Source organism: Tamandua tetradactyla, chromosome 4 (genome assembly GCF_023851605.1).
Source record: "Tamandua tetradactyla isolate mTamTet1 chromosome 4, mTamTet1.pri, whole genome shotgun sequence".
Lineage (NCBI taxonomy): Eukaryota > Metazoa > Chordata > Mammalia > Pilosa > Myrmecophagidae > Tamandua > Tamandua tetradactyla.
In genome coordinates, this window is record NC_135330.1 from 41,048,776 (window position 1) to 41,072,952 (window position 24,177).

Sequence of the window (24,177 nt, forward strand, 5' to 3'; positions counted from 1 at the left end):
CACCATAGTCCTAACCCAATTGGCTTTGCTCCAATCTCCAATTGAAGCATGATCTCTTTTCCAAATTCTCTAACAGTTTCTGTGTGGCAATGTAGACCCTCAGAACTGCAGAAGTACTACTCTGAGCCTCTGGTGGCACACAGGTACCCAAAGTTCCAGGGAAATACCAGGTTATCCATATATAGCACAGCCTCTTAAAATATAGAAATAACAATTACAGCTCCAAACTAAATGTGACTGCTTTTGGAACTTAAAATCTAGGCTCTAATTTTATAAATGAGAACATACAATATTTGCTCTTTTGTTTCTGGCTTATTTTGCATTTCCTAATATTCCATAGGTTCATTCACAACATTGCATGACTCATGACTTATTTCCTGTCTGTTGCAGCACAATATTCGATCATATGTACATACAATTCACCCTTTTACTTCTCAGTCAATGTAACCTTAAGCTGTCTCCATCCACTGAGCATCATGTATAATGTCCAAAATCAACAGTCCATATCCCACATTATCCTCACTTAGTGGTATAATCATCAACTCTCTCAATTTTAGACAATTTTCTTTTCTCCCAAGAGAAAAATAACTGTTAAACATACCCTCACCACATAGAAAATCCAAACCTCCCCTTAACTCTTGTCCTTCCCTCTCCCCACCCCCTATTATTTACCCCTTGTATTGCTGTGGTTATGTCTTCCTCTTAAACATAGCCCATAGCATGCAATCATAGTTTTCCCACAAACCCCAATATTATGAACTCTTTGTAAAAGATTCATAGATTTGAAGTAGTTCATGCAAGAATTTATTTATATTTGTAGTATTAATCAGTGGGACACATGACTCTGTACAACCTTTTTCAATCACATTTGCCTTCAGTATGGTAATATTACTTATAGACCCAAATGAACTGCCTACAAGTCTATCCATTCCCTTACATTTAAGTTCAACTCATTAGCTAACTGTTCACCCGTCTCCAGCTTCTGTACATCTCCAGGTCCCACATATTTTGTATTATAGGCCTCTGAGTTTACTTTTACCAAGGTCTTAAAAGTGAGATCATGCAGTATCTGTCCTTTTGTGTTTGGCTTATTTCACTCAGCATTAGGTCCTCAAGGGTTATCCATGTTATATGCTTCAGGATGTCATTTCATCTTACTGCTGCATAATATTCCATCATATGTGTTTACCACGTTTTCTTCATCCACTCATCTGTTGATAGGCACTTGGATTATTATCATCTTTTCACAATTGTGAAGAATACTGTTATGAACTTTGGTGTGCAAATGACTGTGTCACTACTTTCTGCTTTTCTGGGCATGTACCGAGTGGAGGTATTGCTGGGTCATAGAGCAACTCAATATTTAGTTTTCTAAGGAACCATCAAACTGTCATCCATAGCAGCTGTGCCATTATACATTCCATGCTTGGTCGTGGTGTAAAATTCTTTGAATGTGCCATTGAATTCAGTTTGCTGGTATTTTGTTGAGAATTTTTTGCGTTTATATTTCTTATAGCATCCTTACCTGGTTTTGGAATTAGAGTGATGAGTTGGTAGTGTTCCTTTCACTTCAAGGGTTTGAGCAGGATTGATGTTTGTTGTTTTTGGAGTGTTTGATAAAACCCCCCTGTAAAGCCATCTGGCCCTGGGCTTTTATTTGTAGGATGATTTTTGATGACTCGTTGTATCTCTTTGCTTCTGATTGGCTTGTTGAGAAGATCTCAAGTCAGTGTAGCTGGTTCTTGTGTTTCTTTGAATTTGTCCACGTCATCTGAGTTGGCTAGTTTCTTGGCATAGAGTTGTTCATAGTACCCTCTCATGATTATCTTTATTTCTTCAGAGTCCATGGTAATGACCCCCCTCTTATTTCTGATTTTGTTTATTTGCATCCTCTCTCTTTTTTCCTATGTCAACTTAGCTAGCAGTCCATCAGTTTTATTGATTTTCTCAAAGAAACAATTTTTGGTTTTATTGATTCTTTATTTTGCGTTTTTGTTTTCCAATTGCGTTTAATTCTGGTTTAATCTTTATTTATTTTCTTCTATTTGCTTTGGGGTTAGTTTGCTGTTCTTTCACTAGTTTCTCCACATAATCAGTTAAGTCCTTGATTTTTGCTCTTTCTTGTTTTTTAATATAGGTATTTAGGGTAATAAATTTCCCTCTCACTACTGCCTTTGCCACATCCCATAAGTTCTGATATGTCGTATTCTCATTTTCACTCATCTCCAGATAGTTACCAATTTCTCTGGCAATCTATACTTTGACCCAGTAGTTGTTTAAGAGTGCATTATTTAATTTCCACATGTCTGCAAAAGTTCTGGTTCTTTGGTGGTTATTGATTTCCAGCTTCATATCATTTTGATCAGAGAGAGTGCTTTGAATAATTTCAATCTTGTGAGACTTATAAAGACTTGTTCTTTATAAATTTTTGTGTCCCATTATATGATCTATCACAGAGAACATTCCATAAGCACTAGAGAAGAATGTATATCCTGGTGTTTTGAGGTGTAACAATCTATATATGTCTGTTAGGTCTAATTCATTTATCAAATTGTTTAAGTTTTCTATTTCTTTGCTGATCCTCTGTCTGGTTGTTCTATCTGTAGAGAAGAGTGGTGTATTGAAGTCTCCCACTATTATTGTTGAAACACTATGGTCCCTTCAGTTTTGCCAATGTTTGCCTCGTGTACTTGGAGCTCCTTGATTGGGAGCTTAACATTTATGATTGTTAATTCTTCTTGGTGAATTGTCCCTTTTATTAATATGTAGCATCCTTCTTTGTCTCTTATGATTTATTTACATAGAAAGTCTAGTCTGTCTGATATTAGTATAGCCACTCCTGCTTTCTTTTGGTTACAGCTTGCTTGGAACATCTTTTTCCATCCTTTCACTTTCAATGTATTTGGGAATAAGATGAGTCTCTTGTAAGCAGCATATAGATGAATCACATTTCTTAGTCCATTCTGCCAATCTGTATCTTTCAACTGGTGAGTTTAGTCTGTTAACATTCAAAGTTATTACTGTAAATGCATTTCTTGAATCTACCATCTTTTCCTTTGGATTTTATTTATCATATCTTTATATTCTTTTTCCTCTTTCTCTTTAAGTTACCCTTACTGTACTGTTCAGTTCTGTGCCATCCTCCAGATCTTGCTCTCCTGTCTTTTTCAGCTAACAGAATTCTCTTTAGTATTTCCTGTAGGGCTGGTTTCTTGTTGGCAAATGCTCTCAGCATTTGTTTGTCTGTGAAAATTTTACTCTTTTCCTCAGTTTTGGACAGTTTGACTGGGTATAGAACTCTTGGCTGGAAGTCTTTCTCTTTCAAGATTTTAAATATATCATAACACTGCCTTTTCACCTCCGTGTTGCCTGTCAAGTAGTATGAACTCAGTCTAATGAGGTTTCCCTTGTATGTAGTAGATCACTTTTCTCTTGCTGCTTTCAGGATTTTCTGCTTCTCTTCAACATTTGATGGACTGATTAGCATGTGTCTTGGAGTAGGCCTATTTGAACTTATTGTATTTGGGGTTCATTGGGATTCTTTAATTTGCATATTTATGTCTTTCATAAGGGTTGGGAAGTTTTCCCCCATTATCTCCTCAACTAATCTTCCTAGCCCTTTACTCTTCTCCTTTTGGGATACTGATGATTCTATTTGTCTACTTCATTTTATCCATCATTTCCCTGGGATTCAATTCCAAGCTTTCCATTTTATTTGCCATTTGTTCTTTAGACATCAATTGTCCTGTCCTCTAGTTCACTTATTCCTTCTTCTGTCCTTTCAAAACCTCTGTTGTATGTCTCTAGTGTATTTTTTATTTGGTTAACAGTATCTTTCATCTCTGTGATATCTGCTGTTTTTCTACTTATTCTTTCAAATTCTTCTTTATGCTCTTCTCGTGTCTTCTTGATCTCTTTTATGTCATTAGTTAATCCTTTGATTTTATTTAGTAGAGTTGTATAGACATCTTTGAGTAGTTGTTCCAAAGTCTGTGTCTCTTGTGGTATTTTAATTTGGTCATTAGGCTGGAATATATCTGTCCACATCTTCTTATGCTTGTGATTTTCTGTTGCATTTGCGGCATGTATTTATCTTTTTTTTTTTTTTTTTTTTTTTAAGAGAGAGGGAGGAAAGGAAGGAAAGACAGAGAAGGAAGGAAGGATGGAAGGGAAACATTTTTAAACATTTTCTTGTTTTTATTATATTTTGTTTGTTTGTTTGTTTTTTACATGGGCTGGGGCCGGGAATCGAACCGGGGTCCTCCGGCACGGCAGGCAAGCACTCTTGCTCGCTGAGCCACCGCGGCCCGCCCCATGTATTTATCTTGACAGGGTTACTCTGGAAGTTGATTTCCCTTAGTAGTCCAAGGTTTTGATTTGTGGAGCAGGTGTGGGGTAGGACAGGGGCGTGGGTTGAAGTACAGCAACATGGTGGCGGGTTGTGGAGCAGGGCTAAGCATGGGGCAGGGCCGCTGTACCTGGCTGGGAGCATGGAATTTGGTGAGTAGGATTGTGAGGTGGCAGTGTAGGAACCATGGGGTAGGATGCAGCTTAGGCAGGGCTCAAAGTGCAGGGGTAGCCGCCACATGGGGGACATGGATGCAGATGGGGGGGGTGCTGTGAGGGTGCACGGGACACAGGGGTATTGTGTATGGGTGGGAAGGGTTCAGTGAACAGGAAGGTGTGGTGTGGTTGTGTTAGGGTTTGGGACATGGAGGTTGAGGCACAGGGGGCAGGGCATGGGTGTGTGTTTGCATCAGTGGTGGGGTTTGGGGACTCTAGGGTGGGGTGGCTGGGGTACAGGTGAGCGCTTATGTGGTGGTGGGGTCTGGGATGTGGATGTGTGCATGTGTATGGGTGGGGTGCAGCAGTGTGTGGATGGGTGTTGGGCTGAGGTGCATGGAGGACAGGTCACATGTGTGCAGTTACTGGTGTATGTGCATTGGTATGTACATGAGTGAGGCATGTGAGGTGGCATGGGGGGTCATTGCTCATGGTATGGGTTGGCTGGGCTTCGGTGCGCATGTGCGTTTCTGCAGGGGGGTGGGGTGCAGGTGTGTGTGCAGGAGGGAGAGTGTGTGTGCATGTGCAGGGCAGAAGGAATGGAGCTGGGGCAGGTGTGCATGCATTTGTGGTGCAGGGGGGTCAGGCGTGAGGGCTCATGAGTGAGTGCTTGGGCTGGGATATATGTATGCACTTGGGTGGGCTGTGGGGCCAGGGCATAGCATGGGGGTGGGGTTGGGGTGGGGGTGCATGCTTGTGTGAGGCAGGGGGGTTGTGGCATGGATGCCCATATGAACACCTATGAGGGGATAGGGTGCAGGTCTGTGGGTGCAGGGGGACTGGGAAAGGATTTGGGCATGCATGGGGGATGGGGTGGGGCCGAGACAAGGGGGACAGGGCCGTGGATGCAGAGGCAGACTGGACATAGTGTGCATGTGTGTGGGGTGGGAGACCAGGGCTAGGAGGCACATGTCCTGAGGAAGTTGGACTAGGTGCTTTGGTTGCTGGGGGTGGGGCCTTTGAGCATGGGGGGTCATGGGAAATGGGTTGTGGTGGGGTGCAGGCGCAGGGCTTGGGTGCGTGGGGCATGGGCAGCAGTGGCGCTGGGGTTGTGGTGCATTCGAAGAATGTGGCTTGTCTTACAGTCTCCATCTCCCTGTCTGTGCGCTCCTGAGGGCTTGGGCTTCCTTTTGAAACGGGGCATGTTAGGCTCTTTGCACTATTTTTATGGTCTCTGGTTCTCTGCATCTCAGTTCCTCAGCTTTTTCAAGCAGCGTCTCCCTATGTAGTGTAGAATACCCTCTCAGGTCATTCGCCCTCTGGAATTGCTGTCCCAGTCACTTTTCTGTCACTTCTCCAGCTGTTCCATGGAGCAGGGGAGAACTTGGCCTATCCTATTCCATCACCTTCCTGGAACTGCTCCTCCTCCTCTTCCCCTCCCCCTCCTTGTCCTCCTCCTCCTGCCACCACAGTACCCCTACTCTATTCCACAGCACCCAGCATGAGAACCCATTTCTCTGCTGTGGGGACATTATCTGGTGGCACTGCCATCTCCTCCACTGCACAGTGAGGAACTCCCTGAGGGCAGGGCTGGGTTTTAAAAAATATATTTTTATTGAGATATCTTTGGACACAGAGTCCATCCAAAGTATACAACCAATGGCTCACAATATCATCAGGTAGTGCATTCACCACCACGATCATTTTTAGAACATTTGCATCACTCCAGAAAAAGACATAAAAAAGAAAAAAGAAAAAACTCATACTCCCCATACCCTTTGCCTCTTCCTCTCAGTGACCAATAGTAACATTTATTTCTTCTTGAGTCAATGTTAGTTTATCATCCTTTTCTAGGAAGTTTTCCATTTCATCTAAGTTTTCTGGTTTGTTACCATATAGTTGCTCATGTTATCGTCCCATTATTTCCTTTATTTCTGTGGGGTCAGTAGATATGTCTTCCTGCCCATTTCTAATTTTATTTATTTGCATCCTCTTTTTTTTTTTCTTTGTCAGCCTAGCTAAAGGCCCATCAATTTCATTGATTTTCTCAAAAAAAAAAAAAAAAAACTTTTGGTTTTGTTGATTCTCTTTATTCTTCTCATGTTCTCAGTTTCTATATTTCTTCTCTAATCTTTGTTATTTATTTCCTTCTGTTTCCCTGTAGGCTAGTTCATTCTTTAGTTCCTCCAGATGAGCTGTTAAGTCCTCAATCTTTGCTCTTTCTTCTTTTTTAATATAGGCATTTAAGGCAATAATTTCCCTCTCAATACTGCCTTTGCTGCATTCCATAAGTTTAATATGTTGTTTTCTCATTTTCATTTGCCTTGAGATATTTAATAATTTCTTTTGTAATTTCTTCCTTGGCCGACTGTGTGTTTAAGAGAGTGTTGTATAGCCTCACTGTATTTGTAAATTTTTCAGGCTTCTACCTGTTATTGATTTCCAACTTCATTCCATTATTTTCTGAGAAAGTGTTTTACATAATTTTGATCTTCTAAATTTACTGAGATCTGTTTTGTGACCAACATGTGGCCTAATCTGGAGAATGATCCATGAGCACCTGAGAAAAATGTGTATCCTGCTGTTGAGGGGTGTAATGTTCTGTAAATGTCTATAAAGTCTAGTTCATTTATTATATTTTTCAAGATCTCTGTTTCCTTATTGGTTCTCTGTCTAGATGTTCTATCCATTGAGCAGAGTGGTGCATTTAATTCTCCAACTATTATTGTAGAAGTGTCTACTTCTTCCTTTCAGTGTTTGCCTCATATTTTGGGGGGCACTCTGGCCTGGTGCATAAATATTTATGATTGTTATTTCTTCTTAAAGAATAGCCCCTTTTATTAATACATAGTGTCTTTCTTTGTCTCTTTTAATTGTTTTTATAGTTGAAGTCTAATTTGTATGATATTAGTATAGCTACCCCCACTCTTTTTGGTTGTTGCTTGCATGAAATATCTTTTTCTAACCTTTCACTTTCAACCTATTTTTGTCCTTGGGTCTAAAGTGAATCTCTTAAACAGCTCATAGATGGATTCTGTTTCTTTATCAATTCTGCCAGCCAAGGTCTTTTGATTGCAGAGTTTATTTTTATAGGTTGGTATTATAACATTTATTAAAATTATGCTATGGGTTAATAGAAGAGCAAAGAACCAAATAGTTAAAATGCAAGCTATACAAAATCCCAACTAAAACCCAAAAGTGCCTAATGTATTCATTCACTAGATAACTAAAAGCTCGGGGAAGACAAGACACATGATATAATAAAGTACTGCAAAACAATTTGCAATTTTCAGTTATCAAAAGTGTGGCTTTTGCATTTTGTATCTTTTTCTCAATCAAGGAAAAAGATTCTTCTTAATTTTATATAACATACATATAAAACAAGATACAAAAGTATATTATATACTTGTAAAAATGGCTGTAAATGCATTATCTTACACGTTTCTCGTAGGCAGTGGTTGGTTATGGTATGCACACAGCACGAAACTATTAAGATAGTAAATAATAGACAAAAATACATCTCAGCTGTATGTTAACATTCAAGTGATACTCCCATTTACATACTCTAAAAAAATTATATAATACTGTCAGAGAAAATTCTTAAAAACTACATATTTTAATAAGAAATAAATTCATAAAGAATGATAATACTGAAAACCAAGGCATTCAGAGCTCTCAAAAGTCATGCATTTCTTTTTCAGCTGGTCCGAAATTTTGTCAACTAAGTTCTCAAAAGTTCGTTCAGAGCCAACATTACCCATCAATGTCACACATTAATTTCATATATTAGTTTCTTCTAAATAAAAGACCTTTGATAAACATATAATATGTCCAGGTATAACATAGTTGAGATGAAACTGGATCAAGTACTGATATATTTTTTTAACAGCTACCACTTCATATGTCTTAGTGTCACAAATTTATTCAACCAATCAAACAAAATAAAAATAAAAATGGCACAGCATATTTTGTAAATACATCAAAGCAACTCTATGTGTAACAGAAAGACAAAGTAGTGGCACATTAAACCAAAGCTAGCTTAATATAAAACAATGAATGTCTGTTGCATAGTAAATAAACTGAAAACTCTTTCCAAGTGAGACAAAATGACAGATGAGGTCTCCACATAGGTGCTTACTGAACTGACTGCTGACCTTAACTGTGGCACCATGAGGGATGGAGAGGGAAGGGGAAGATAAGCTGGTAATCCACCGTCACTTGATATTTGCCATGTCTGGTACTGGGCAGTTAACGATTATTTACTCAAGTATTTAGATGTTGGCTAAATTGCTTCAACTACAAAACTAACTGTTTGAACTTCATGAGAAATTAAAAGCTCAAATAGAAATGTAGTTGAGACTTTTAAAAAACTTATAGAATAATATTATAATGGGTTACAGCATAATGAAAACAACAAAAATAAAACAACTCTACTTTGACATAGATTAATTGTCAGAGGACAATGTTTTTAAGACAAACAATGCAGAGGCAACAAGTACATATGATTTGCTCATTTAATAATGGAATGAACACTGAAGTCTATAAAAAAATCATTTGTGGGTGCTACTTGGAGAAATTCTTTTTTTTTTACCCTTTTTTTTAACCTTTTTTTTGTTGTATAATATAACATATACAAAGCAAAAATGTTGTTGAGGCTTTGTATGTAAAACGATGTTAGTTTTTCACTTTCTTTTAAAGCTAAAAAACAAAAAAAGGATAAAAGTGTCTTTGTAGGGTTGTTTTAAAATTATTTTTATTTTTTACTAAAATCAGTAAAGAGATAAACTGTATAGGTTATCTGATAGAGTAGAAAGAAATCTAATAAAATTTTCAGGTCATTTAAAAACACTCTTTTTCAGATGAAAACCATGATTCATTTTTTGTGAAAAAATTTGCTATTTTTTAGCAAATTTGCTATTTTTATCATCTCCAATTAATAAGAAAATATTCAGCATGCCTTCCTTTGAATAAAATAAAGCTCTAATATTGTCTATAAACTGATGTTTAGAATCACACATGATTCTTATCTCAGAATTCTTTGGACTCGCTTACATTGAAGACTGCAATAACCAAAAATGCTCAATTATGACTTTAAAAGTAGATGTTTTAAAAACTTTCTAGTCAGGCACTAGAAAAGTTTTCAAATTTTTTTTCACAGTATCAGATTTGGCAGATTTGCATCAAGGTAACGTGGCAAAAATCATATGACTCAAACTATCAATAAATTCATCTCCCCTCCTATTTTCTTTTCACATACTGGTCAGCTGAGTAATAGGCATTAACTTGTTTTCTGAGGGAGAAGCTGATCTTAGAGATACTTGACTAAATGAACATGAAGGAAAATAAGGCACTTTCTTTTCTTTAGCCTTATTCCAACACTTAAAAAGTAAAAAAGAAAGACAAAAAGGGTCTTTGGGTCTTTTGTTCCTTAACAACCACCAGAAAAATCATTTAATGAAGTAAAGGGTTTCTTTGTTCTTTTTTTTTAAATAGCACTTGAAAGTATAAAATGCTACATTTCCAAAAATACATATTTTTTCTGCACCAGCCCCTTTGTATATTAAAAATATCTACTTTTTGTTCATTTATTTCAATGGGCTTCATTTTATCTACAATTTCAGTACATATGTACAGGCAATAGGCACGCATGGCTTTTACATCCTTAATGATTTTTTTCTCGATAGGGAGTTTTTAAAAAAATTATTTGAACAGTTTGCTCAGTAATGTGACAGGTAATATCTGTACCTTGTTCTCATATATATACAAATATATATATTTTTTCCTTCTAGTGCAGGTACTGGAATCCAACCCGGGTCTCTGGCATGGCAGGTGAGAACTGTCCCTGCTGAGCCACTATGGCCTGCCCTGTTCTCATATATTTTTTTAAGGAGGAGTAAAATAAAAGCTCAGTAATTGTAACTCAGATTTTTTTTTCTTAAAATTAGTATTGCAAGTTTGTTCTTTGAATTACTTTTCAAAATTCCTTGTTAATTTTTCTCTCATGGCACACTTTCTTCTAATACTTCAAATTTTTGCAGGCAATAAAAAAAAGCCTGCAACTTTACCCTTTCAGGGCACTGTAGTGACTAAACAGCATATCAAATTTTGAACACTTATTGAAATCACTTTACCAATGACCTCTCTGACCAAAGGTTCATGCATGGTGCATCTTCATACAGTCCATTCAGAGAGCTTGGACTTCACTATGAGAAGAAAGATTCCTGGAAGTCTCTCATAGTCCTTGTGATAGTCACTGAGTAGTTAAGGGCCATGTGTTTCTCCTTCTTAAGTGAGGCCTCTTACCATTCATTTAGGGTGGAACATTAAAAAATGATCAGTGCTGTGGGTAGAATTGTGCCTTACTGCTTTACAGCTATTCTGTGTAGGTTCTAGAACCATTTTCATCCAAACAGGAACAAAAAGCTGAGATGGAGGACAACAATTTCTATGTCCTTTGTTTGGTTAGATGGTAGGATGTATGGAAAATGCCTCAGCTCGCTGCACTGAGGACAGACAAGCAAAGATGATTACCAGTTGCAGGCATGGTCAGATCATCATTGGGTGAAGAGTTCAGAGGTCAGAAGATCATAGGTTAGTTGCAGGCTGCAGCTTAGTCTGTGATCACGTTCCTTGGTAAAGATGGACACATATTGTGCCTTCAAACTGTAGTAGCCACCACACCTAATAAACCACTAGATTCAATAGGATACTCAAGGATTGATATAGTGGTGCCAATGTATACAGGTATTCAGAGGGTATGTAAATTAAACCAGCTTCAGGTCCTGGAGGAAATATTGCAGCAGTTGGATGAGGATGTCCATTTACATGACAGTGGTCTGTATTTGTCTGATCAAGGGCATTATGGTGTAGGTGTATGCAGGGCATCTGGTGGGAGAACAGGCACAGGCCCAGTAATAATCTTTGGGGCAGCCTGGGCTGTTGGTGATTTAATGTTGGCATCTCTGTTGGTGAATGCAGAATTGCAAGTTCCATCAGCTGCGTCTTCTTAAGGCTGTCTTCTGCAGTGGGCACCAGTAATTTCTTCACTTCTCCAATGGCCCTCATCAGTTTTATTTCTGCTCTGCTCTGAGCATCTTCCTCAGTGATTGGCACATGTAAACCTTCATTTAGATGCTCTCAATTGGGCATGCTTCTATTTTGCTTCTCCTTTTTATCCCTCAATGAGCCTTTGCCTCAAACCATTATTTTACATCTTGTTTCTGCCTCAAGCTGTTAATTGTAAGTCCTCTAGGGCCAAGGATTCTCCCAAGAAAATTAAAGTCTGGGTACTTGTGATAGTTAGGTTCAGGTGACAACTTGGTCAGGTGATGATGCCCCCTTGTTCTGTTGCTCTGGATGTAAACCATCAACTTGTGAACTTCATCTATGGCTGATTATATCTGCAATGAGTGATGTTTAATTTAATTAGCTAGAAGCTTAAAAAAGAGAGGTCAGAAGGGAACTCAGCACAGCCCAGCCCAAGCTGCTCAGCATACCTCATCTCAGTACTTTCAGCTCAGCCCAGATATTTGGAGATGCAGAAAGGAATCTCCCTGGGGAAAGCCGTTGGAACCCAGAAGTCAGGAGAGAAGACTGGGAGACGTCACTGTGTACTTTCCCATTGACAGAGAAATTCAGAGGAAAACTAGTTACCTTTCTTCTGAAGTACTATAAATTGTGTTCTAATTTGCTAGCTGCTGGAATGCAACAGAGATGGATTGGCTTTCAATAAAAGGATTTATTTAATTAATGTATAGTTCTTCAGAGGAAAGGCAGTTAACTTTCAACTGAGGGAAGGCACAGGGTAATCTCTGCTGGCCTTCTCTCTAGGCCTTTGGGTTCCAACAATTTTCCCCAGAGTAATTCCTTTCTGCATCTCCAAAGGCCTGGGCTGAGCTGAAAGTACTGAGATGAGGTATGCTGAGCCGCTTGGGCTGTGCTACATTGAGCTCTCTTATTTAAGCACCAGCCAATTAAATCAAACCTCATTCATTGAAGCAGGCACGCCTCCTAGCCGACTGCAGATGTAAGCAGCAACAGATGAAGTTCACGTATCATTGGCTTATGTCCACAGCAACAGAACTAGCTGCCTTCACCTGGCCACGTTGACATCTGAACCTAACAACCACAATTTGTAACTACATAAATCTCCTATTCAAAGCTGATCCATTTCTGGTGTGTTGCATTCTGACAGCTTTAGCAAACTAAAACAATATCCTTTTACAGGCACATAAAGTTTCTCTTGTACCTGAAAAAGAAGTCCCTCAGCATCAGTCAGTTCTGCACTCCTTTTCTTTGTGGTGCCACTTAGTGCATCATTGCACAAGTCTTTCTGTACTCTGCTAATTTCTTCATCTAGCAACCACTTGTGGTGGTTGACAATTCCACAGAAGTTGGGCAGGCTGCTCATGAGTTTCTTGTCGTTCATCAGCTGTATCAGTTTATTGGTAGTGGACTTCGGCTGCTTCTTGGTTTCCATTTCCCCAACTATATTCCAAGCCTGCAGTTTGCCACCAGGAGCAGGGGCAGGGCTGATGACTGAGCCCTGGAGCCCATGGACGCTGTGCCAGGGTTGCTGAAAGCACCAGGAGTCCCGGGCTTGGTGCAGGCATTCCAAGCAGTGCACCCACAGCCCTTGCAGGTACTTTTCCTTCCCACCACTGTTAATTTTCATTTCTACACTTTTCTCCGAACTTCTTTCTCCTATCTTTTCCTATCTGTCTTTAACACTCCCTTTAGTGTTTCTTGTAGAGCAGATCTCTTGTTGACAAACTTTTACAGTGTCTATCTGTAAATATTTTAAACTCTCCCTTACCTTTGAAAGACAGTTTTGCCAGATATAGAATTCTTGGTTGGCAGTTTTTCTCTTTCAGTATTTTAAATATATCATAGTGCTGCATTTTTGCCTCCAGTGTTTCTGCTGAGAAGTCCACATGTATTCTTATTGAGCTTCCCTTATATGTGATGAATCACTTTTCTTTGGCTGCTTTAAAGAATTCTCTCTTTGTATTTGGCACTTGACAATCTGATTAGTAAGTATCTTGGAATAGATTTATTTGGATCTATTCTATTTGGGGTATGTTGCACTTCTTGGACCTAAAATTTTATGTCTTTCATAATAGTTGGGAAATTTTCAGTGATTATATCCTCAGTTATTCTTTTTGTCTCTTTCCTCTTGTCTTCTCTTTCTGGGGCACCCATAATATATTCATGTGCTTCAGGTTGTCATTCAATTCCCTGAGACCCTGCTCATATATTTCCATTCTTTTTCCTATCTGTTCTTTTCTGTGTAGGATTTCAGATGTTCTCTTCTCTAGTTCACTAATCCTTGCTTCTGCCTCTTTAAATCTACTGTTGTGTATCTCCATTGTGTTTTTCATCTCTTCTATTGTGCTTTTCATTCCCATGAGTTCTGCCATTTGTTTTTTCAAGCTTTTGAGTTCTTCTTTATGGATGCCCAAAGTTGTCTTTATAGCCTCTATTTCTATTGCCATATTGTCCATCAATTCATTGAATTGATTTAGAAGATTTGTTTGAATATCTCATTTGAAGTGTTAGTTTATTCCTTTAACTTGGCCATGTCTTTGTGCTTCCTAGTATGACTTGTGATTTTTTTCTGGTGTCTAGGCATCTGATTTTTCTTGACTATTTTATTTTGGAGATCACTTTCTCTGTTTTGCCTAGGGTTTTCTTGTTGGTTGGCTTTTTTATCTGACTCTTCTTTGGTATTCAGTTCAACCCACTTTAGACCTCTAGTATGGCTGCTGCTAAACTGATCAGGATTTTTCAGCTCTGAGTTTTCTGATTCTTGCCCTGCCCATATGGAAGTTTTTGAGATTGGCCTTTTTTTGTGTGTGCGCGAATATTTCACCCCCAGGATAAAACTCTCTTTTCCCTCCTCCTCTCCAGGAATATTGAACTGCTGTTTGTTTTGTTTTGTTTGTATGTGTTTGTAACAGTCATTATGTTATATCTAATAACTTTTATCTGGTGGTTTAGCTCTGAGAGGAGGGTCTCCCCAGATAGAAATGATCCCAGTCAGATTCTCCCAGACAAGACATACCCAGGATTCATGAAGGGGATGCAATCAATGTCAAGGTTTTGTGAGATGAGACCCAGCAGGGTGCCAGTCTGTTTTGTTAAGCCTTTAAAGTCTGTCATTTTCCTGTCCTGCCCAGTATATGGCACTTAACCCACTGCTCCCCACAGGCATAAATTGGTACTGTGCCTTTAAATCTCAGTAGACCCTAACCCTGCCAGGGGCCTGTTTGAGACATAAGCTGAGGCTGAAGGTGGGCTTAAACTTTTTTCTGATTTCCATCTGCTGCACCTGAATTCTCTAAATAACAGTCACCACTTGTGCTGGGCCTTGTCACCCCTCTTTTTGGGAGGGGGAGCCACTCTTTAGTCCCCTCTGCTCTGTGGGTTGGAAACATTACAGGACTGTCAAACAGCCCATCTTTCCCCATGCTGGGAGCATGTTTGAGACAGGCTAGGCTCAGGTTTTTGTAGGTTGAAACTGTGTGCCTGATATAGATGCTGTACTATGCTTTTCAGAGATTGAACTGCTGTTGATATTCCAGACCCTGGGGTCCAAATTCTTTGAATGAGAGTCACCACTTTTTGCTGGGCCCCGCCTCCCCTTTTCTTGGTGGAAGATAAGCCCTTTAGGGAACTATCTCCTTTACCTGATTAGTTACTTTGTCTCTTAGTCATTCCTTAATTCCACCCTTGTGTGGGGCAATGCTGAAAACTGAGAATGTCTCCTGGTTTCTTTAATGGGCTCTAAGAAAAGAAAAAAAGATTGTTCCCAGAGCTGGGTTTGCCCATCAAGAGCCAGTGTTCGTACCCAGCTCTTTGTACCCCTTTTCTTGGTGCATAGCCCTTTTCCATAATTTTGAGCTCAGCCAACTCCTGAGGCTGAGAAACCTGTTTTTTGTTTTTGTTTTTCTCATCAGACTTGCATCCTCTCTACTGGGAGTGGGGCTAATATAGATTGCTGGGTTTCTTTCTTCTTTGGGTTATAGATTTATCTGTGCTCAGAGCTGGTATTCAGCAGTCTGAATTTATTACTCAAATCTGCAATTGGAGTGTAGTTAAGCTCTCCTTCCCTGTAGAGATGGCTTCTATTTTCCACTAAGGAGAGACCCAGGTCAGCCTGCCAAGCCAGTGGAAGAGGGTCACCAGCCTTTACTGTGTGGAAGAATTTGCTTACCATTCTGTGCTGTGATTTGTTAATTTTGGCCCTTCCACTAATTCCAGGCTGGTATACAATGTGCATCTGGTCTGGGAAGTTCCCCAAGCAGTTGTTCCAGGCAGTTCCTGGCTATTTACTAGCTTTACTAGAGGACAAACTAAATCTCTACCTTTCTATGCTACCATCTTGCCCCACCTCCCTATTATATTTTGTTGTGTAATTCTACTTTTCCTTAGGAGTGCTAAAATACATATGCATAAAAATCATGATAAATCAGTGGTTTCAGACATACCGTGTACGAAGATACAATTTGTAAGAAGATAAGTTGATATCAAATCAGATATACTTGCTATAGATTTAGGGTATTAAATTTTAACCCCATGGTAACCAGGCTGAAAATATATAAAAAATGTACTCGAAAATAAATAAGAAGGGGTGGTGCAATGGTGACTCAGTGGCAAAATTCTCGCCTGCCATGCCAGAGATCTGGGTTTGCTTCCTGGTGCCTGCTCATGCAAAAATAAATAAATAAATAAATAATAAATAAATGGGAAAGAACTCAGATGGTACAATTTAAAAAAGTGAAATAGATATAAAAGTAGGAATTAATGAAAAATGGAGGGACAGAAAATGTGTAAGACTTGCAAAGGTAAAATAGCAAAGTGACAGAAGAAAGTGCTGTATCATCTGTAGTCACATTAAATGTAAATGGGTTAAGCTCTCCAGTCAAGAGGGAGAGAGTAATAGAATTCATCAAAAAGCATGCCTAATTATATGCAGACATACCTTAAATTTAATGTATAAGTTGGTTAAATGTGAATGAATAGAAAAAACATACTATGTAAAAATTAACTAAAAGAGAGCTGGGGTAGCTATATTCATATGAAATAAAGTATACTCTATGTCAAAAATTGTTACAAGCACATAGAAAGTCATTATATATTGGTAAATGGGCCAATTCTATAAGGAAACATAACAATTATAAATATGTATGCACCTAACAGCAAAGTTCCAAAATGTATGAAGTACATATTGGCAGTTGAAGGGAGAAATAGATGGTTCCACATTAACACTAGGAGATTTCAATATGCTACTTTCAATAATGAATAGAATATTTATGCAGGCGATCAATAAGGAAATAGAAAACTCCTAAGTTATTCTGAACCAGTTAGACCTGACATATGTGGAATACTTCACACAATAGCCACAGAACACATTTTTCTCTAGTGAACATAGGTCATTTTCCATTATGGAACATACACTGGGTAACAGAACAAGTCTCCATAAATATAAAAATATTGAAATCATGCAATGCATCTTTTCCAACAACAGTGGAATGAAGCTAGAAATCAATAACAGAGGGAGAAATATAAAATTCGTAAGTGTGTAGTAAAGAGCTTACTCTTCACTAACCGATTGGTAGAAGAAGAAATCACAAGGGAAATTAGTTAATATGTTGAGGTGACTAAAAATGAAAGAACAACATACCAAAATGTATGGAATACAGCAACAGCAGTGCTGAAAGGGATAAATGCTTACCTTCAAAAAGAAGAAAGATCTCAAATCAGAGACCTAGCTTTAAAACTGGAGTATTCAGAATAAGAACAAACTAAACCCAGGGTAAGCAGAAGGAAGGAATTAACAAAGGTGGAGGTAAAAGAAATAGAGAATAAAAAGACAATTGAGAGAATCAACAAAACCAAAAGTTGATTTTGATTGGTGTTTCTGTACCCTAGAAATGGACTACCTGGAGAAGAAATCAAGAAGAAGAGTCCATTATATCTAGGAATAAATCTATCCAAGTTGTCTAGGATTTATACACAGAGAATTTAAAAACATTGCAGAAAGAAGTCAAAGAAGACGTAAATAAATGGAGGGATATTCTGGGTTCATGAATTGGAAGACCAAACATTGTTAAGATGTCATTTCTACCCTAGGCAATTTACAGATTCAATGTAATCAATGTAGTCCCAATAAAAATTACAACAGCCTTCCTTGCAGAAATGGAAGACATTCATCAAAACTGGATATCCAGACTTCTGGAGAAGATGGCAGCTTAGTAAGACGCGCGGGTCTTAGTTCCTCCTCCAGAACAGCTACTAGGGGAGTAGAAACGATACAGAACACTCCTGGAGCCACGACAGAGATCAAGAGACAGCGTACCCCATTCTGGAACGGCTGACTGGCTGGGAGAACCCGCTCCGGTGAGATTGCCGAGGGGCGCGGGCTTCCCCAGGCTGGGGCGGCAAGCGGCTGGAGTCCCTCCCTTCCTCCTTCCCGGGCCAGCTGGGAGCATTGGACAGGCGGTCCCCTCAAGCCACGGAGGCTGGCGCCCCCACCACGTGCGGCCCCCCCGGACCAACTGGGAGAATTGGATCGGAGATCCCCAGGCTGCGGAGAACAGTGAACAGGGTCCCTTCCAAACACGTGGCTTCCCAGTCCGGCTGGGAACGGTGCACTCTCCCGGGCCGCGGCGGCTGGCACCCTCCCGCCACACTTGGCGCCCTGCGCCAGCTAGGAGATTCGGACGGGCGCTCTCCCGGACTGCGGCGGCCAGTGACCCTCCTGGCGTTCGGATCCCCGGGCCAGCTGGCACTCTTCCAAGCTGCTTTGGCTGGCGAATCTCCCCCACGGCGAGAGTTTTCCAAAGTTAAAGGACCCACAGCACCTTTTACTGGTGGGACCCGCAGACAAACAAGTGCCATGAGCGCCATCTACTGGGCAGGATAAGAAAAACAGAACCCAGAGATTTCACAGAAAAATCTTTCAACCTGTTGGGTCCAACACCCAGGGAAATCTGACTAAATGCCCAGATGCCAGGAGAAGATAACGGATCATGCTCAGAAAATTGAAAATATGGCCGAATCAAAGGAACAAACCAATAGTTCAAATGAGATACAGGAGCTGAGACAACTAATGCTGAATATACGAACAGAAATGGAAAACCTCTTCAAAAATCAAATCGATAAATTGAGGGAGGACATGAAGAAGACATGGGCTGAACAAAAAGAAGAAATAGAATAACTGAAAAAACAAATCACAGAACTTATGGAAGTGAAGGATAAAGTAGAAAAGATGGAAAAAACAATGGATACCTACAATGATAGATTTAAAGAGACAGAAGATAGAATTAGTGATTTGGAGGATGGAACATCTGAATTCCAAAAAGAAGCAGAAACTATAGGGAAAAGAATGGAAAAATTTGAACAGGGGATCAGGAAACTGAAGGACAATTTGAACCGCACAAATATATGTGTTGTGGGTGTCCCAGAAGGAGAAGAGAAGGGAAAAGGAGGAGAAAAACTAATGGAAGAAATTATCACTGAAAATTTCCCAACTCTTATGAAAGACCTAGAATTACAGATCCAAGAAGTACAGTGCACCCCAAAGAGATTAGACCCAAATAGGCGTTCTCCAAGACACTTACTAGTTAGAATGTCAGAGATCAAAGAGAAAGAGAGGATCTTGAAAGCAGCAAGAGAAAAACAATCTGTCACATACAAGGGAAACCCAATAAGACTATGTGTAGATTTCTCAGCAGAAACCATGGAAGCTAGAAGACAGTGGGATGATATATTTAAATTACTAAAAGAGAAAAACTACCAACCAAGACTTCTATATTCAGCAAAATTGTCCTTCAAAAATGAGGGAGAAATTAAAACATTCTCAGACAAAAAGTCACTGAGAGAATTTGTGACCAAGAGACCAGCTCTGCAAGAAATACTAAAGGGAGCACTACAGTCAGATACGAAAAGACAGAAGAGAGAGGTATGGAGAAGAGTGTAGAAAGAAGGAAAATCAGGTATGATGTACATAATACAAAAGACAAAATGGTAGAGGAAAATATTATCCAAAACAGTAATAACACTAAATGTTAATGGACTGAATTCCCCGATCAAAAGACATAGACTGGCAGAATGGATTAAAAAACAGAATCCTTCTATATGCTGTCTACAGGAAACACATCTTAGACCCAAAGATAAACATAGGTTGAATGTGAAAGGTTGGGAAAAGATATTTCATGCAAATAACAACCAGAAAAGAGCAGGAGTAGCTATACTAATATCCAACAAATTAGACTTCAAATGTAAAACAGTTAAAAGAGACAAAGAAGGACACTATCTACTAATCAAAGGAACAATTAAACAAGAAGACATAACAATCATAAATATTTATGCACCGAACCGGAATGCCCTTAAATACGTGAGGAATACACTGCAAACACTGAAAAGGGAAATAGACACATATACCATAGTAGTTGGAGACTTCAATTCACCACTCTCATCAATGGACAGAACATATAGACAGAGGATCAATAAAGAAATAGAGAATCTGAATATTACTATAAATGAGCTAGACTGAGCAGACATTTATAGGACATTACATCCCACAACAGGAGGATACACCTTTTTCTCAAGTGCTCATGGATCATTCTCAAAGATAGACCATATGCTGGGTCACAAAGCAAGTCTTAACAAATTTAAAAAGATTGAAATCATACACAACACTTTCTCGGATCATAAAGGAATGAAGTTGGAAATCAATAATAGGCGGAGTGCCAGAAAATTCACAATACGTGGAGGCTCAACAACACACTCTTAAACAACGAGTGGGTCAAAGAAGAAATTGCAAGAGAAATTAGTAAATACCTCGAGGCGAATGAAAATGAAAACACAACATATCAAAACTTATGGGACACAGCAAAGGCAGTGCTAAGAGGGAAATTTATTGCCCTAAATGCCTATATCAGAAAAGAAGAAAAGGCAAAAATGCAGGAATTAACTATCCACTTGGAAGAACTGGAGAAAGAACAGCAAACGAATCCCAAAGCAAGCAAAAGGAAAGAAATAACAAAGATTAGAGCAGAAATAAATGAAATTGAAAACATGAAAACAATAGAGAAAATCAATAAGACCAGAAGTTGGTTCTATGAGAAAATCAATAAGATTGATGGGCCCCTATCAAGATTGACAAAAAGAAGAAGAGAGAGGATGCAAATAAATAAGATCAGAAATGGAAGAGGAGACATAACTACTGACCTCACAGAAATAAAGGAGGTAATAACAGGATACTATGAACAACTTTATGCTAATAAATACAACAATTTAGAGGAAATGGATGGGTTCCTGGAAAGAAATGAACAACCAACTTTGACTCAAGAAAAAATAGATGACCTCAACAAACCAATCACAAGTAAAGAAATTGAATTAATCATTCAAAAGCTTCCTAAAAAGAAAAGTCCAGGACCAGACGGCTTCACATATGAATTCTATCAAACATTCCAGAAAGAATTAGTACCAACTCTCCTCAAACTCTTCAAAAAAATTGAAGTGGAGGGAAAACTACCTAATTCATTCTATGAAGCCAACATCACCCTCATACCAAAACCAGGCAAAGATATTACAAAAAAAGAAAACTACAGACCAATCTCTCTAATGAATATAGATGCAAAAATCCTCAATAAAATTCTAGCAAATCGTATCCAACAACACATTAAAAGAATTATACATCATGACCAAGTAGGATTCATCCCAGGTATGCAAGGATGGTTCAACATAAGAAAATCAATTAATGTAATACACCACATCAACAAATCAAAGCAGAAAAATCACATGATCATCTCAATTGATGCAGAGAAGGCATTTGACAAGATTCGACATCCTTTCCTGTTGAAAACACTTCAAAAGATAGGAATACAAGGGAACTTCCTTAAAATGATAGAGGGAATATATGAAAAACCCACAGCTAATATCATCCTCAATGGGGAAAAATTGAAAACTTTCCCCCTAGGATCAGGAACAAGACAAGGATGTCCATTATCACCACTATTATTCAACATCGTGTTGGAGGTTCTAGCCAGAGCAATTAGACAAGAAAAAGAAATACAAGGCATCAAAATTGGAAGGGAAGAAGTAAAACTATCACTGTTTGCAGATGATATGATACTATACGTCGAAAACCCGGAAAAATCCACAACAAAACTACTAGAGCTAATAAATGAGTACAGCAAAGTAGCAGGTTACAAGATCAACATTCAAAAATCTGTAGCATTTCTATACACTAGTAATGAACAAGCTGAGGGGGAAATCAAGAAACGAATCCCATTTACAATTGCAACTAAAAGAATAAAATACCTAGGAATAAATTTAACTAAAGAGACAAAAAACCTATATAAAGAAAACTACAAAAAACTGCTAAAAGGGCGGGCCGCGGTGGCTCAGCGGGCAAAGTGCTTGCCTGCTATGCCGGAGGACCTCGGTTCGATTCCCGGCCCCAGCCCATGTAACAAAAACGGAGAAACAGAATACAATAAAAACAAGAAAATGTTTAAAAATGTTTCCCTTTCTTCCTTCCTTCCTTCCTTCTATCCTTCCTTCCTTCTCTCTGTCTTTCCTTTAAAAAAAAAAAAAAAAAAAAAAAAAAAAAAAAAAAAAAAACTGCTAAAAGAAATCACAGAAGACCTAAATAGATGGAAGGGCATACCGTGTTCATGGATTGGAAGACTAAATATAGTTAAGATGTCAATCCTACCTAAATTGATTTACAGATCAATTCAATACCAATCAAAATCCCAACAACTTATTTTTCAGAAATAGAAAAACCAATAAGCAAATTTATCTGAAAGGGCAGGGTGCCCCGAATTGTTAAAAACATCTTGAGGAAAAAAAACGAAGCTGGAGGTCTTGCGCTGCCTGACTTTAAGGCATATTATGAAGCCACAGTGGTCAAAACATCATGGTATTGGCATAAAGATAGGTATATTGACCAATGGAATCGAATAGAGTGCTCAGATATAGACCCTCTCATCTATGGACATTTGATCTTTGATAAGGCAGTCAAGCCAACTCACCTGGGACAGAGCAGTCTCTTCAATAAATGGTGCCTAGAGAACTGGATATCCATATGCAAAAGAATGAAAGAGGACCCGTATCTCACACCCTATACAAAAGTTAACTCAAAATGGATCAAAGATCTAAACATTAGGTCTAAGACCATAAAACAGTTAGAGGAAAATGTAGGGCGATATCTTATGAAACTTACAATTGGAGGCAGTTTTATGGACCTTAAACCTAAAGCAAGAGCACTGAATAAGGAAATAAATAAATGGGAGCTCCTCAAAATTAAACACTTTTGTGCATCAAAGAACTTCATCAAGAAAGTAGAAAGACAGCCTACACAATGGGAGACAATATTTGGAAATGACATATCAGATAAAGGTCTAGTATCCAGAATTTATAAAGAGATTGTCCAACTCAACAACAAAAAGACAGCCAACCCAATTACAAAATGGGGAAAAGACTTGAACAGTCACCTCTCAGAAGAGGAAATACAAATGGCCAAAAGCCACATGAAGAGATGCTCAATGTCCCTGTCCATTAGAGAAATGCAAATCAAAACCACAATGAGATATCATCTCACCCGCCAGAATGGCCATTATCAACAAAACAGAAAATGACAAGTGCTGGAGAGGATGCGGAGAAAGAGGTACACTTATCCACTGTTGGTGGGAATGTCAAATGGTGCAACCACTGTGGAAGGCAGTTTGGCGGTTCCTCAAAAAGCTGAATATAGAATTGCCATATGACCCAGCAATACCATTGCTAGGTATCTACTCAAAGGACTTAAGGGCAAAGACACAAATGGACATTTGCACACCAATGTTTATAGCAGCATTATTTACAATTGCAAAGAGATGGAAACAGCCAAAATGTCCATCAACAGACGAGTGGCTAAACAAACTGTGGTATATACATACGATGGAATATTATGCAGCTTTAAGACAGAATAAACTTATGAAGCATGTAATAACATGGATGGACCTAGAGAACATTATGCTGAGTGAGTCTAGCCAAAAACTAAAGGACAAATACTGTATGGTCCCACTGATGTGAACCGACATTCGAGAATAAACTTGGAATATGTCATTGGTAACAGAGTCCAGTAGGAGTTAGAAACAGGGTAAGATAATGGGTAATTGGAGCTGAATGGATACAGACTGTGCAACAGGACTAGATACAAAAACTCAAAAATGGACAGCACAATAATACCTAATTATAAAGTAATCATGTTAAAACACTGAATGAAGCTGCATCTGAGCTATAGGTTTTTTTTTTTTCTGTCTGTCTGTTTGTTTGTCTTTTTTTTTCTTTTTCCCTTTTTTTACTATTATTATTATTTTTATTTTTTCTCTATATTAACATTCTATATCTTTTTCTGTTGTTTTGCTAGTTCTTTTCCTAAATCGATGCAAATGTACTAAGAATTGATGATTATGCATCTATGTGATGATGTTAAGAATTACTGATTGCATATGTAGAATGGAATGATTTCTAAATGTTGGGTTAATTTCTTTTTTTTCTTTAATTAATAATAATAAAAACAAAACTGAATATCCATATGCAAAGAAATGAAGGTGGACCTCTACTGCATATCATATACAAAAATCAACTCAAAATGGATCAAAGATCTAAATATGA

General features: G+C 38.6%; 1 protein-coding gene and 1 pseudogene across 3 annotated transcripts in view; one reads left to right on the forward strand and one right to left on the reverse strand.

Annotated features, from left to right (window-relative positions):
- HMCN1 (hemicentin 1) overlaps positions 1-24,177 on the forward strand; it is a 531,301-nt gene that overhangs the window by 65,583 nt on the left and 441,541 nt on the right. The gene's annotated exons all lie outside the window — the stretch shown is intronic.
- On the reverse strand, positions 11,114-13,177 carry LOC143679074 (KH domain-containing RNA-binding protein QKI pseudogene; annotated as a pseudogene).